Raw genomic sequence first — 14418 nt, forward strand, 5'->3', positions numbered from 1 at the left:
TTTGAGATTAACGAAACGGGAGAACCTGAATCCAACTCCATTTCCAGTGGCACTCCATTGACTATGAATGTCACTGTGATTGGCTTCAGGGGTGACTGTGCACGCAAAGAATGCAGGTAGTACTCAGGTGGCTTCTCGGTCGACTGTACTGCATTCACTGCAGTTGCGCTCAACTTCTTCCCTTTCTCAGCACCAGACAAACAGTAGTTCGCCAGGTGACCTACTTTGTCGCACTTGTAACACCTTGTGTTGATGTGCTTGCATTCCGGGGGCCTGTGATCACGGGATCCGCAGCGTACACACGGCCTGGACTTCTCTTGGCGTCCGGGTTTGATTTTGCCTTTAGGCTTCGGGTCTTGCCCTTTTTGGCCACCGAGCCCTTGCAGGTGCTGCTTTTTCTTGTGCTTGACATAATTCGCTGAGCCTTCTTGAACCGGGGAAGTCGGTATGTCCGCGTGGCCCTTTCGCAGCTCGTTTGCGTTGAGTTCCACCGCCTCTGCCGTTCTAGCAATCTCCAGCGCTTTATCTAGGGTGAGGCTCTTCTCAACTAACAACCGTTGCTGCACGGCTCTGTCACGAATTCCACACACAAGTCTGTCTCTCAGCATGCGGTTCAGCGCCGTACCGAAGTTGCAGTGTTCCGCCATTTGCCGGAGCTCGGCGACGAACACCGCGACGCTTTCATTCTCGAGCTGTACTCTGGTGTGGAAGCGATAACTTTCGGCTATTTCCGATGGAGCGGGGCTGAAGTGGCTGTTGAGAATAGCCATGAGTTCAGTAAACTTCTTTTCTTTAGGCTTTACGGGCGCTAGCAAACTACGGAGCGTCGCGTACGTGCTTGTGCCGACCGTCGACAAAAATACCCACTTTTTCTTATCGTCGTCTTCGATGCCATTTGCCTTGAAGAACGCATCCAGCCGTTCCGTGTATGACGACCACGGCTCTTTGTTGTCGTATTCTTCGACTCGACCAAACGTCGCCATGTTTGCGCGGGAACGAAGCGTGCTTCACTTCACTGGCTACTGGCGCAAGTTCACTTGCCTGCGTGCATCACGATGCGATGTCTTCGCTTGCGTCCGGGTCACCGCTATCCCATCCTCGTCGCCAGTTGTTGTGTTTTGGGATAACGTAACAGCAATCTTTATTCTTCTGGGTTACACGTTACACAGGGCCGGCGCTGGCCGTACACACACACAGCACTTGCTGGGGGCTTTCTGCGGCGGTGGCGCCGTCTCGTGCCACGCACTCATACACGCACACACAGGCGCTGGGATGGTGGCGTCATCTCTTGCCACACACTCAATACACATACACAGCACTTGGTATCCATTTAAGTAAAGATTTAACCTGGTCTCTACACATTCACAACGTCACTAATTCAGATAATCAAATTCTAGGGTATTTACGTCGTAACCTTTCCTTAGCCCCCTGTTCCATAAAACTTCTTTCTTACTTGACATTTGTACGTTCTAAACTAGTGTTCGCATATGCCGCGTATGATCCCCACTATGCTATAACCTTATCACCACGCTCGAAGCGGTCCAGAACAGCGCTGTCAGATTCATTTGCTCGGACTACTCTTATCACACTAGCGTATCAGCACTAAAATCACAGCTCCATCTTCCTACTCTGGCCTGTCGCTGTAAAATCGCCCGTCTTTCTTTATATCATAAATTTTATCACACTTTCCACCACGAACCTCCCCCTGTCGCGCACGCGCCCATCGGATTTCTCGTCACAGTCATCCTAATGCCGTCTACCCTGAACAAGCCCGCACCGAAACATATCATCAATCTTTTTTCCTTAGAACAGCCAAAGACTGGAATGACCTTCCGTCCGAAGTGGCAACCATCATCAATCCCGTTCGCTTCAAATCCGCCATCGAAGACCATCTGTATTCATTCATTTAAAACCCTTTTGTTTGCCCACCCCTCATATAATGTCCTTTTTGGACCCTTGAGGAAATAAATAAATAAATAAATAAATTACGTGGGTGCAGTAACTGCCTAGCCAAATGGGTCCAACTGGTTGGTCCAATTGGTAGGGTGGCTAAAACACAACTGGAACCGATTGGTCCAATTAGAAAGACCAATTGGAACCAGTTGGAATGTACAATTGGTTCCAATGTTTTTTTTTTTTGACCGGGAAACCACACGAGGCCAGCTTAATTCTATGTGGAATGGCTTCCGCCACCAGCTGGTGGACACGTACTTTTGCCAGTACTGATCGAAGAGAGAACTCTGCGCCAGCTGCTTGAAGTGCGCATCCAGAAGCCGAATGAAGGCGTAGCTGTTTGCCGGAAGACATGGCTCGCCTTTTTCGCCGTGCCGACCCCGACATGAGTAAGCAATTATAAGGCATTAACTCATGCGTGGTGTCAAGTAGCGCCGGCCGCAGCTGCAGTACGTGTTTGCCGTGTTTTTGCGCAACCCACCTCTAACCGTCAGTGAGGTCGTCAAGGACGCTATACAGCTATAGAGCGAGCCCTCCAAGAGCGGTGCATGCTGCCAGTACAGAAGAGCGTGTTGTCGGGCAAGTTGGCTTTGCATGATATGGAAGAAGTTAGCGCAAAACTTAGACAGAGACCGAGAAGAAACACACAAGACGAGAGACGAGCGCTACTACCAACTGTTTATTGGGGCGTAACACCCGGAATACATAGCCATGCAGACAGTTGGAGGCACACACGTCATACACCAGCGTTGTGACAAGGCAAAAGCGTATCCAGAAACGCACATTCAGAAGAATAAATCTGCAAGGAAGGATCACTCGCGCAGCGATCAGATAGCCTTTTGATGTGGAAGAGCACAAGCCGTGCTGTAACATTGGCGCTCCTGCCCAGAATCTTAGTTTTCTCAAAACGTGCCCTACACGTGCGGTCACAGGAAGAAATATGCCGTACAATATTAGCCGTTCTGTCGTTGTTTTCTAAATTTATATCATGCTCCCGTAGCCGGTCATTAATGCAACGGCCAGTTTGACCTACATAAGAATACCCACAAGAAAAGGGTACACTGTACACCACCCCTGTAGCGCATTTGACATAAGAAATGCCATGTTTCTTTTTGCAGCCACCCTCACAAACGCCAGTAATGCGTCGGCAAAGCTTTGAAAGCTTGTTGGGGGCAGAGAAGACTAAGGCACCTGGTGACTGCCGGCAACCTTCTTGAGGTTGTGTGACACTCGGTGAACATTTAGAACAACCACCGGCTTTGATGTCGAGAAATCTGGACTTCTTTTCTGAGCGCCTTTTTGTCTTTGCAGGAGGGTTTCAGCGACGGCAGAAATAACCGGACCAGGGAAGCCTACCGCCAAGAGGCGGGAAACCTGATTATTGACACTCTCCTGCATGCTATGAGGGCACGACTTAAGAAGGGCAGACTCCAGGCAGAGTGACGCAATAGCTCTTTTCACAACTTTCGAGTGTGAAGAGTCGTATATCTCAACAACTCTTTGTTGGCACGGGGGGAGTACATCCAACACACGTGGCTACTACAGAACCTAAGCTTTTGGTAATAGTTCAAAGAATTCCTTGTCGGTCTTTTTTTCGGCTAGAACGCATAAACCAGATATGCCGTTTAGGACTATTGTAAGTGAGAAGGGATCATGGCAACACCATGTCAGTCGATTTCTTCTTTCCAAGCTTAAACCTAATGATCCCTTCTGGGTAAAGAAGTCAGCTGATGTTGCCGATTTTTTGAAAAACAGCGATCAGATATGTTCTGCCTTTTCTATCGACATTGAAGATTTGTTTTATTCGATACCACATGCTGAGTTGTTAGCCTCTGTTAGAGAGTGTATCGAAAGCTCGGGGGACAATGCCGGCATTTCAACTGATAATTTTCTAAAGCATTTAGAGTAATTGCTTGAATGTTACCTTTATCTTACATGACAACCAGTTTTATCTGCAGCGCAAAGGTATATGTATTGGTTCTTGTGTAGCGCCAATTTTATGTGATATTTTTTTAGCTTTTATCGACCGCTCATTGGAAATTGCCTTACGTGATGGATCCGGTTTTAAAAGTTTTTAGATATGTAGATGATTTTTTAGTCTTTTTAAGGGCTGGGACCTTTACATCCCTCGACCCGGTTGTTTCACAGATTTTAACTGTTTTTAATCAATTAGGACGAGGGTTAATTGGTTTTTACACATGAATTGCCTGATAATCAACAGTTAAGGTTCCTGGACTTAAAGCTTAGGTTCTGTGGTAGCCACGTGTGTTGGAGGTACTCCCCCCGTGCCAACAAAGAGTTGTTGAGATACGACTCTTCACACTCGAAAGTTGTGAAAAGAGCTATTGCGTCACTCTGCCTGGAGTCTGCCCTTCTTAAGTCGTGCCCTCATAGCATGCAGGAGAGTGTCAATAATCAGGGTTCCCGCCTCTTGGCGGAAGGCAATTCCCTGCATGGTCCGGTTATTTCTGCCGTCGCTGGCTGAAACCCTCCTGCAAAAACAAAAAGGCGCTCAAAAAAAGAAGACCCGATTTCTCGACATCAAAGCGGGTGGTTGTTCCATATGTTCACCGAGTGTCACACAACCTCAAGAAGGTTGCCGGCAGGCACCAGGTGCCCTGTCTTCTCTGCCCCCAACAAGCTTTCAAAGCTTTGCCGACGCATTCTGGCGTTTAAGTGAGGGCGGCTGCAAAAAGAAACATGGCATTTCTTATGCCAAATGCGCTACAGGGGTGGTGTACAGTGTACCCTTTTCTTGTGGGTCTTCTTATGTAGGTCAAACTGGCCGTTGCATTAATGACCGGCTACGGGAGCATGATAGAAATTTAGAAAACAACGACAGAACGGCTAATATCGTACAGCATATTTCTTCCTGCGACCGCACCTGCAGGGCATGTTTTGAGAAAACTAAGATTCTGGGCAGGAGCGCCAATGTTACAGCACGGCTTGTGCTCTTCCACATCAAAAGGCTATCTGATCGCTGCGCGAGTGATCCTTCCTTGCAGATTTATTCTTCTAGTTGAATGTGCGTTTCTGAATACGCTTTTGCCTTGTCACAACGCTGGTGTATGACGTACGTGTGTGCCTCCAACTGTCTGCATGCTCGGCTATATATTCCGGGTGTTACGCCCCAATAAACAGTTGGTAGTAGCGCTCGTCTGTCGTCTTGTGTGTTTCTTCTCGGTCTCTGTCTAAGTTTTGCGCTAACTTCTTCCGCCAGTACGACTGACCCTTCAACGGTCGCCGTTGTTGTTGAATTGTTGAAGGGTCAGCGCAGCTGCGCTGACCCTATAGGGTGAAGGGCGGCGCGCACTGCAACCGATAGGACCACTCTTCGAGAACTCATTCGAGAAATTGTCCTTGAGGAGCTGCAACGAAGTACTTCTACGAGCGTTCAGTCACCCGAGGCCGTCGCAGCAATTGTTAGAAAAGAGCTCGCGGTACTCCCTGTCGCCGTCTGCACCATACCACGAGTCTCACCTATAGTTGACAACGCGGCAGCCATTTGCGAACCATACCACGTGCCACAACCCGACAGCAAAACGGCCATCATTACTGCACCTTACGACCGAGCCGCAACCCGCGAGCTGCGGAAGTCCTTCGTCGCCCGCCGCCAGATCACGCGCCCCACCGAGCTCACCGAGCTGTCAGCAGACGCGATTCTTTCAGGGGCCTCAGTGGGCACCTCCCGGCCCCTCTCATTGCAACCACGCTGAACTGACCTGTGGCGCTCTTACGACAACCGACCACTCTAGCTGCTGCTTCTGCGGACAACCTGGCCATGTGTATCGATCGGTACTGCCGCTATCGCCAAGAGGGGCAGACCTTTCCTCCTGGTTCTGTTCGCTGCCATTTCGACGCTGGCCGTGCCCAAATCGAGGACCCGCCGCTCAGCAGGGAAGCCGACTCACCGGGCTTCCGCCGCCGCTCAACATCTCCACAGTGTTATTCTTCGCCGACGCGACTCGTAGCGATGCTGACGTTAGCGGACGGCGGACCCCGAGCCCTCGCCGGGGAAACTAACAGCCGCAACCTCGCCAGGGGAAGTTGCAAAACCGGTCGAAAAGTTTCAAAGCACTCACTACCGCCGCAATTAACTACGATCGCAACCCGTGATCCTGCCGCCGCTGATCACATTGACACTGCCGCACTACCACCGAAAATACCGCCGAAAATACCGCATCAGATGAGCAGCCCCGACGACGAAACTGACAACGCCGACCTTACCACACTTCCGCCACAAATGCCGAAAGAGACGCAACCCAGACGACGTTGTTGGCGCTGACCTCGCCGTTTGCATTGATGGGCTGGAGGTACACTGGATACTGGGGCGGATTTTTCAATTATTAGCCAAAAACTGGCTGACACGCTGCGCAAAGTAAAAACCGCAAAAGGACTGGGCCAGTAATAAAAAGTGCTGGGGGTCAGCTACTGGCACCGACTAGGAAGCTTGCACTGCCCGGATAGGAATAGGAAACTCGGTGTTCGTTGGCAGCTTCGTTATTCTCTACTGTTGCAAAGACCTCATCTTGGGCATAGACTTTCTGCTCCTTGGGGCTGTAATCAGCATTCGGGACAACGCATTGCCTTCACTAAAAACATGAAGACCTGGGTTATGCGGAAATACCACTGTTGCCCTTAAGCGTCGCCAATGAGACGGTGACATTACCTCCGCGATCATGCTCTCTTGTTGAAGTGAAGTGCGATGAGCAGTCACCCCGATACTCAGCCAAAGTGTTTCTATAGCTCGAGGGCTAGTCAGTTTGGCCAATGGGCACACCCAAGTGCTCCTTACAAACTTCAGCGACAAGCGTCAGCAAATTCCGAAAGGCACAACGTGGCCTTTTTCGACAGCTTCCCAAGTGCGCAAGATTGTTTTGTGCTGCAAAAGGAAGGATCAGTGAGCAAGGCGCCTGCAACCATCATCGATGTGAGCCCAAATGTGTCGTCTTCAGAACGAGAATGCCTTTTGGATCTCATAGATCACTTTGGAGACTGTTTTGCTTCAGAATCGCGGATTGGCCAAACGCCTTTGATCAAACATCGAATTATCACGGATGAAGCGATTCGCCCGATTCGACAAAATCCTTACCGTATGGCTTCGAAAGAACGCGAAGCCATTCAGCACCAGGTGGCCGAAATGCTTAGAGACGACGTTATCCAGCCGTCACAGAGTCCCTGGGCTTCCCCCGTGGTAATTGTTAAAAAAAAGGACGGCAGCTTACGGTTTTGCATTGACTACTGCAAGCTCAATCAAGTGACCAAAAAAGACGTGTACCCTCTCCATCGCATCGATGATTCCCTTGACCGGCTACGAAATGCACGTTACTTCTCTTCAATGGATTTGAAAAGTGGATATTGGCAAATTGAAGTAGATGAGAGGGATCGCGAGAAGACAGCATTCGTCACTCCCGATGGATTGTATGAGTTTAAGGTTCTTCCATTCGGTTTATGCTCGGCACCAGCAACATTTCAGAGGCTGATGGACACTGCTCTCGGGACTCAAGTGGCAAACATGCCTGGTGTATCTTGACCACATGATCGTGTTTTCGGCCACCTTCGAGGAGCATCTACGCCATTTGCTAGCTGTCTTTCGGGCAATACAATCTGCGGACCTCACACTAAACACTAAAACACTGAGAAGTGCCATTTCGGTTACAAGGAGCTGCAATTCTTAGGACATGTCGTTAGCCAAGAAGTTGTCCGGCCTGATCCCGAAAAGCTTGCCGCAGTCGCGAAGTTCCCAACACCTACAGACAAAAAGACGTTGCGGCGCTTCCTGGGGCTTTGCGCCTATTACCGTCGATTTATTGCTGGCTTCTCACGAATTGCCTGGCCATTAGCTTCACTGACATGCGACAACGCTGTCTTTCGCTGGGGTGAAGAAGAGCACCAAGCTTTTAGTGAGCTCAGGAAACGTCTACAGACGCCACCTGTCCTGGCGCACTTTGATGACGACGCCCCTACCCTGCTTCATACCGATGCGAGCAATGTGGGTTTAGGTGCTGTATTGGTGCAGTGCCAGGATGGTGTGGAGAAAGTGATTGCTTATGCCAGCAGGACTCTGTCTAAAGTAGAAGCGAACTACTTGGCAACAGAAAAAGACTGCCTTGCAGTGGTATGGGCGGTTATGAAATTCCACCCTTACTTGTACGCTCACCCCTTTCAAGTCATTAGCGACCATCACTCTCTCTGTTGGCTGACGAACTTAAAGGACCTTTCAGGGAGACTCGCGCATTGGAGCGTTCGGTTACAATAGTTCGACATGATGATTTATTTACAGATCCAGAAAGAACAATGCGGATTTTGACTGCCTTTCGCGAGCACCGGTCAAACCCTCCACCATGACCGATGAGGACACTGCTTTTTTAGGAGTCATAGATGACGCAACTCTTTCTCAACAGCAGAGAGAGGACCAGGAATTACTCCCTCTAATTGATTTCTTGGAGAAGCGAACTATGGATGTGCCTAATATTTTCGCAAGCAGCCTCTCTTCATTCTTTCTTCGCAACAACATAATTTACAAGAACTCCGGTCCGGGGGGGAACAGCAGTCATCTACTCGTCGTCTCAACAACTGTTCTCACGTAAGTCTTGCAACAAGCGTGCCACGACGAGCCAACCGCCGACCACTTAGGCTACAACCGCACGGTGGCTACAGTACAGCGCAGATACTACTGGCCGAAACTACCGGTGACAGTGAAGCACTACGTATGGACGTGCGTAGACTGCCAATGTCGTAAACCACCCCCTGAAAAACCAGCCGGCCTTCTCCACCCTCTTGAAGTGCCAAAGACACCTTTCAAGCAAATTGGCATGGACCCCCTCGGACCATTTCTGAGGTCTACTGCTGGGAATGAATGGATAATTGTCGCCACTGATTATCTAACTCGCTACGTGGAGACAAAGGCTCTGCCCAGGGGCACCGCCGCCGAAGCAGCTTGGTTCTTCGTTGAGAACATGGTCCCCAGACATGGCGCACCGGCACTCATTATAACTAACCGAGGAACTCCATATACGGCCGAGCTTTTGGAAACCGTTCTCCGCCTCAGCGATACCAGTCATCGTAAAACGATGGCCTATCACCCTCAAACCAATGGATTGATGGAATGCCTCAATAAGACCATCGCAGGCATGCTCTGTATGTACATCGACGTGGACCACAAGAATTGGGATGAAATTCTTCCCTACGTCACGTTCGCCTACAATACGGCACAAGACACTACTCGCATGACGCCTTTCAGCCTTCTTCATGGGCGACCAGTGACAACTATGCTGGATGCCATATCGCTCCCGAATGCCGACGGCGACGATGTCAATCAGGACGCCGAGGAATTCGCACAGCGCGCAGAGGAAGCTCGCCAACTAGCGCGTGTGCACATCAGAATTCAGCAGGAGTATGATGCACGACGCTACAGTCTTCGCCACAGACATGTCATGTATGAACCTGGCGACAAAGTGTGGGTCTGGACGCCTATTCACCACCGTGGACTCTCCGAAATACTATTATGGCGATACTTCGGGCCCTATATTGTGCTGAGATGTTTAACCGACGTAACGTATGAGGTGGTGCCAGACGGGTTATCCACATCCAAGCGATGCCAGCAACAAGTTGACGTTGTCTATGTTGTACGTATGAAGCCATACTACTCGGACCGATCTTGATCTCCTACTTCCTTTTGTGACCATCGAGACTATGCTTCCTGAGGAGGGGGGCAAATGTCACATGCAAGAAGGCACCAAAGATGATGAATGGGTCTACGAGTGCGAGGCTGGAAGAGGAAGAAGCTGGAATGTGCGGGGGCTCTTGCTGGTTGACCAGTAAACCGTTTTATCTGTAAGCCGTCCTCGGGATTTTACCGAGTCGTGGCGATATGAATATTTATTAACACAACAGTGAACTAATGAGGTCTTTGTTAAAAGATGTGAGTAGCTAGCTTTATCTGCTGAAAATTGTTTTAATCATATCAACCATCACTGTGGCATGAATCAATGAAACAACTTTGTTCAACGGACAAGCACCACTGGCTCCAGCAGGAGGTTCTCATGAATGGGGCCTATATAAGCTGGAGCAAAAGTGTGTTCTGTGGATATATATATATTTGACCGTGTCTGTGTTCCTTCTGCGTGAATTTGTGCACTTGTTTGTCTTCACTGCTCTAAAAGCATGGAATTATAATTTCAATTCCCATGTAGAAATTTTGGCTCTAAGCATGGAGCATGAAGTCCTGGGAGCAAACCCAATTGGTTTGACACCATTCGAATCAAACTGGAACCAACTCAATGTGAAATCAACCAATTGATTCGCTGGTTTTAATGCCAAAACAAGTGCGCTGATGATAAAGGCCGGGAAAGGTCTATTGAATCAGACCAACTGGTGTCTTCCAATTGGAGTACACCACTTGTTGCCTGCCCATTGGAGCTGACCATTTGGTCTCAGCTAATTGGAGTGGTCCAAATGGTATTCTCCAATTGGTGCTCTCCAATGGTAACAAAAACACATTTGGAAATATCTAATTGGTGCCTATTGGTAATTTCCAATCACATGCACTAACTCAAGTGAGTGCAAGTAGGGCAGTTCAATGTATTGATCGAACGAGCTGTTATGAACTGCGCTGCACGCGGCTTTTATAACGTGCTTCGATTAAAGCAGTCTAGACACACTATACCTGGATGCACGTGCGCCACTCACCATGTGCATTGAGGTGCTTCATCATCACCATCGTTTATTTTATCTTAAGGGCCCTTGATGGGGCATTATGAGGGAGGGAGACACAAGGTGATCACAGGACACAAATAAATAAAAGATGAAATATAAATATCAGTGCAGTGCACAAAAGTAAAACACAGTTGTGTGTTGTGACAACATATATTGTAAGAAAAGCTTCGGAATAAACAAGGAATCCAGTAACTAATATTCCTGTCACACGGACACTGTAAAGGTACTTTGAACTAATGCTTCATTACTCTAAGGACGAACGCGCGCTGCCACACGGACGCGCCAAAGGACACCTAGCTCAAAGAAGCTTCGAAACAAGGCAGCTCGAGTTCGTCCTTTGAGGCTTCAAGGGAGTACTCTCTCTCCCAGCGAGTTACAGCATAAATAAATTGAAGAAAGAAACGTTCAAGTTTCGTTTTATAAATTCACTTCATAAGATTAGTAGTGTTTTAAAATATAAGATCATTTGTTTTGTGGCAGTCTCACCACGCCATGCTCTCGTTCCAGATATACGAGCGAGTTGGGCTCAGTGTGGCCAGCACTGTGATGTTATGCTCTGTATTTGGAAAATCATGTCATTATTGCAGTTAAAATTGCGTTGCTTTAACATAATACGGTTATAAAACTAATTAACTAAAAAATGTGACATTTATGTATTTACATGTGCAGTGAGGTTTGCAATTTAAATAACGCTTTTCGCCGATGAGGGAGCTAAAAACTTCTTGCGAAGGTCGTTCCGCGACCGTGTAGCACGGACGAACTCCCTTGAAGTAGTGCTCCTTTGGGAGCGTAAAGGAGCATTAGTTCAAAGTGCCTTTAGAGTGCCCGTGTGACAGGGGTATTAGTCAATAAGAGGTCATGGTAAAGGAGCTATTGACAAAAATGATGTTAATAGCTGTTTAAATTTTGTGAAATTTAGTTCAGTGGCACAACATGGTCAGGATTAAGTTTGTTCCATGCACCCATGATAGCAGTCGGTAGGGATAATTTATTGAAGGTGTTAGTTGAATTTTGTATCTGCTGAACACTTAGCTTAAGAAATGAGCTGTCATGCAAGTAGAGAAAATTATAATATAGGTAACGAAAAGTCTTGATACCTTCCGTCGAGATGCCCAGGGTGCTAGACCAATGGAAGAATGTCTTTACTTCATTCTTAATTCTAATTCTTGTGCTTACATTTGTATACCCAGTATACCTTTTGCTCTCCAATTTTTTGCCCTTTCCTGCAACAGCCTCTGAGAGGGTAACAGCATAATCTAAATGAATAAATAGATTTGATGTCAGTAATGCCCTGCCTCGAGTTATACTATTCAGGTGTGATAAAACAAGCAGCCTGATTGTGTATCTTTTCTAGTGCCTTGATGGGGATCCAAAATAGCTGATACATACTCTAGTTAGTGCAGAGGAAAGTTTAAAATGCAATTTTTCTAACGGCAGATGGTGACAGACGATCACCTAATGAAACCAAATGATTAAGAAACCTTTGTGGAAAGTGACGAGATTGATGTGTACTCTGACCGGGTTGTTTGACGCGCAATATTAATAGGCACTTACATGATTCTGCTAGAGGTAGTGCAACTGTGCATGGCACGTATGAATAAGGCATGTCAGACCATTCAGGTGACATGTGCATGAATTTGCATTTTGATACATGCAGCTTTATGACCTACATACAACACCAATTTTGAATAAAGTCATCCTGCAACGATGACTGATCGTTTTTAGTAGAAATGTGGTGATAAAGGATACAATCCTCAGCAAACAAACAGATGTACGATGAAATTCCAGCAGGAAGGTTGATGATGGTGTGTTGCGAATTATCATTCAATAGTACTGAATCCATGAAAGACAATATCAGCGAGTCCAGGGAAAGACAAGAAACTTCACTCATGAGGTGAGCTTGGGGAACATGATCAAGGCCCTTTGAGAACAAGGCATGTGATGCCTGAAGTGGAGGTCAGTTGCGAACTCAATGAACAGCCCAAAAGAAGTCCGCGTCGGTTAGCGACAAAAAAAAAGTTGCTATCGAGATGCTTTGCTGTATGGGAGTAAAGCGCATGTTCTAGAAATTTGCATTGAATGCACGTCAGTGAAATGGGACAATAATTGGATGGACGAGTGCAGTTGCCTAGCTTGAATGCGCGTACAATTCTGCTTATTATCCACGGAATTTGACTTTTAGAGATAGACTGCTTGAAAATGATTTGCAAGATACGGCTTGATATTTCTTTATTACCTTTAGGAGCATTAGATAGCTTTAGATTGTCAGCGAGTTTACTAATTCCTTCGACTGAAACACTAAATGGTGGTGGAAACACTAACTAGTGACATCCAGATTTAAGTATTTGGGTGTCATAATGACTAACAATTTATAATGGAATTTACACATTGACAATATTTGTTCTTCGGCCTTGTGTAAACTATATTTTTTGAGACAAACTTAAGAACTCTCCACCTAACGTAAAATTGCTTGCTTATTATTCTATAATTAGACTTAAAACTTGAATACGCATGCATTGTTTGGGACCTGTTTACTAAGCAAAATATAAAATGTCTCGAAAGGGTACAGAGGAAAGCTTTGCGATTTATCTATTCAAAATTCTCTCGATATGACTCCCCTTTACAAATGATGCTTGATAATGGCATTGAGCTTTTTGAGCAGTGAAGGAAAAATCTAAGATTGCGGTAACTTTCCATGCTTTTTAATGGAGATTTAGCAATAAACTCATCATATCTGTTTCGTTCAACGTCCAGGCTTACTTGACACCATCATCTGAATTCAGTAACCCCTTATATTGCACGACGGATGTATTCATTTCCATTGTTTCTCCGAACTATAACAGATTGGAATGACTCGTTGCTGCCTGTTTCCATTGATTGATGCACTGTTTGTTTGTACTCTTGTTTTTACCACCTTGCTTAGATCTGAACGAGGTCTACAGTATGGAATAAGTAAATATAGAAAAATTTGACAAATTTAAGCTTTTCAATATGGATGGTGCTGGTAAACTTTATTAAATAAAGAGGTTTGTGCCCCCCCCCCCCTGACTGGGAGGGGACCTTAGTCCAAGGCTCCTATGGCCTTAGCTGTTGCTACACCTACTGAACCAGCTGTCTTTGGTCCTCTAGGCTTGAGCTGGACAGCACAGCCTCCCATTGCTCTGGCAAATGTGGGTTTAGGGTTTTCGGGGCAGCCTGAACGCTTTGGCAAACCTATGTAGTGTGATACAGTGCGATGCACATTATACCCAGACACATGCCCCACATAGCGAGCATGTGTTTGGGTATAATGTGGGGTGTATATGCTGTAAGAGGCTGTTGTCTGGGCATGTGTTCCACTGTAGCTGCCTCCGAGCTACAGCTTCTTCCCATATCAGCTTCTTATGTGGTGGTGGGGGGTATATTCGCTTATTTAACTTGTGGTAAGTAAGGATCTCATTGTACTGTTGTCGAATCGGCTCTAGGGCCACAGAGTCTTCTATTGGGGCCCGGTTAATGACACTCCAGGCAATGGCATGCATGCTCCAATTACCGCAGAGACATGTGGCCTGGTGTCCGGATGAGTAGAGTTTTAGAAAGTTGGCAGTTTTGAGTCGTTAAGAACAAAGGTAGGGAGTGAGTTTGCTGGTATGCGGAATGAAAAAAAAATGAAAATTGGTTTTTGAGGAAAGGAAATGGCGCAGTAACATACCTCTGTGAGGGAAGGGGTAAAGGAGGAAGTCAAAGAAGAAAGGAAGAAAGAAGTGC

Source organism: Amblyomma americanum, chromosome 7, assembly GCF_052857255.1.
Source record: "Amblyomma americanum isolate KBUSLIRL-KWMA chromosome 7, ASM5285725v1, whole genome shotgun sequence".
In the NCBI taxonomy this organism is placed as follows: Eukaryota; Metazoa; Arthropoda; class Arachnida; order Ixodida; family Ixodidae; genus Amblyomma; species Amblyomma americanum.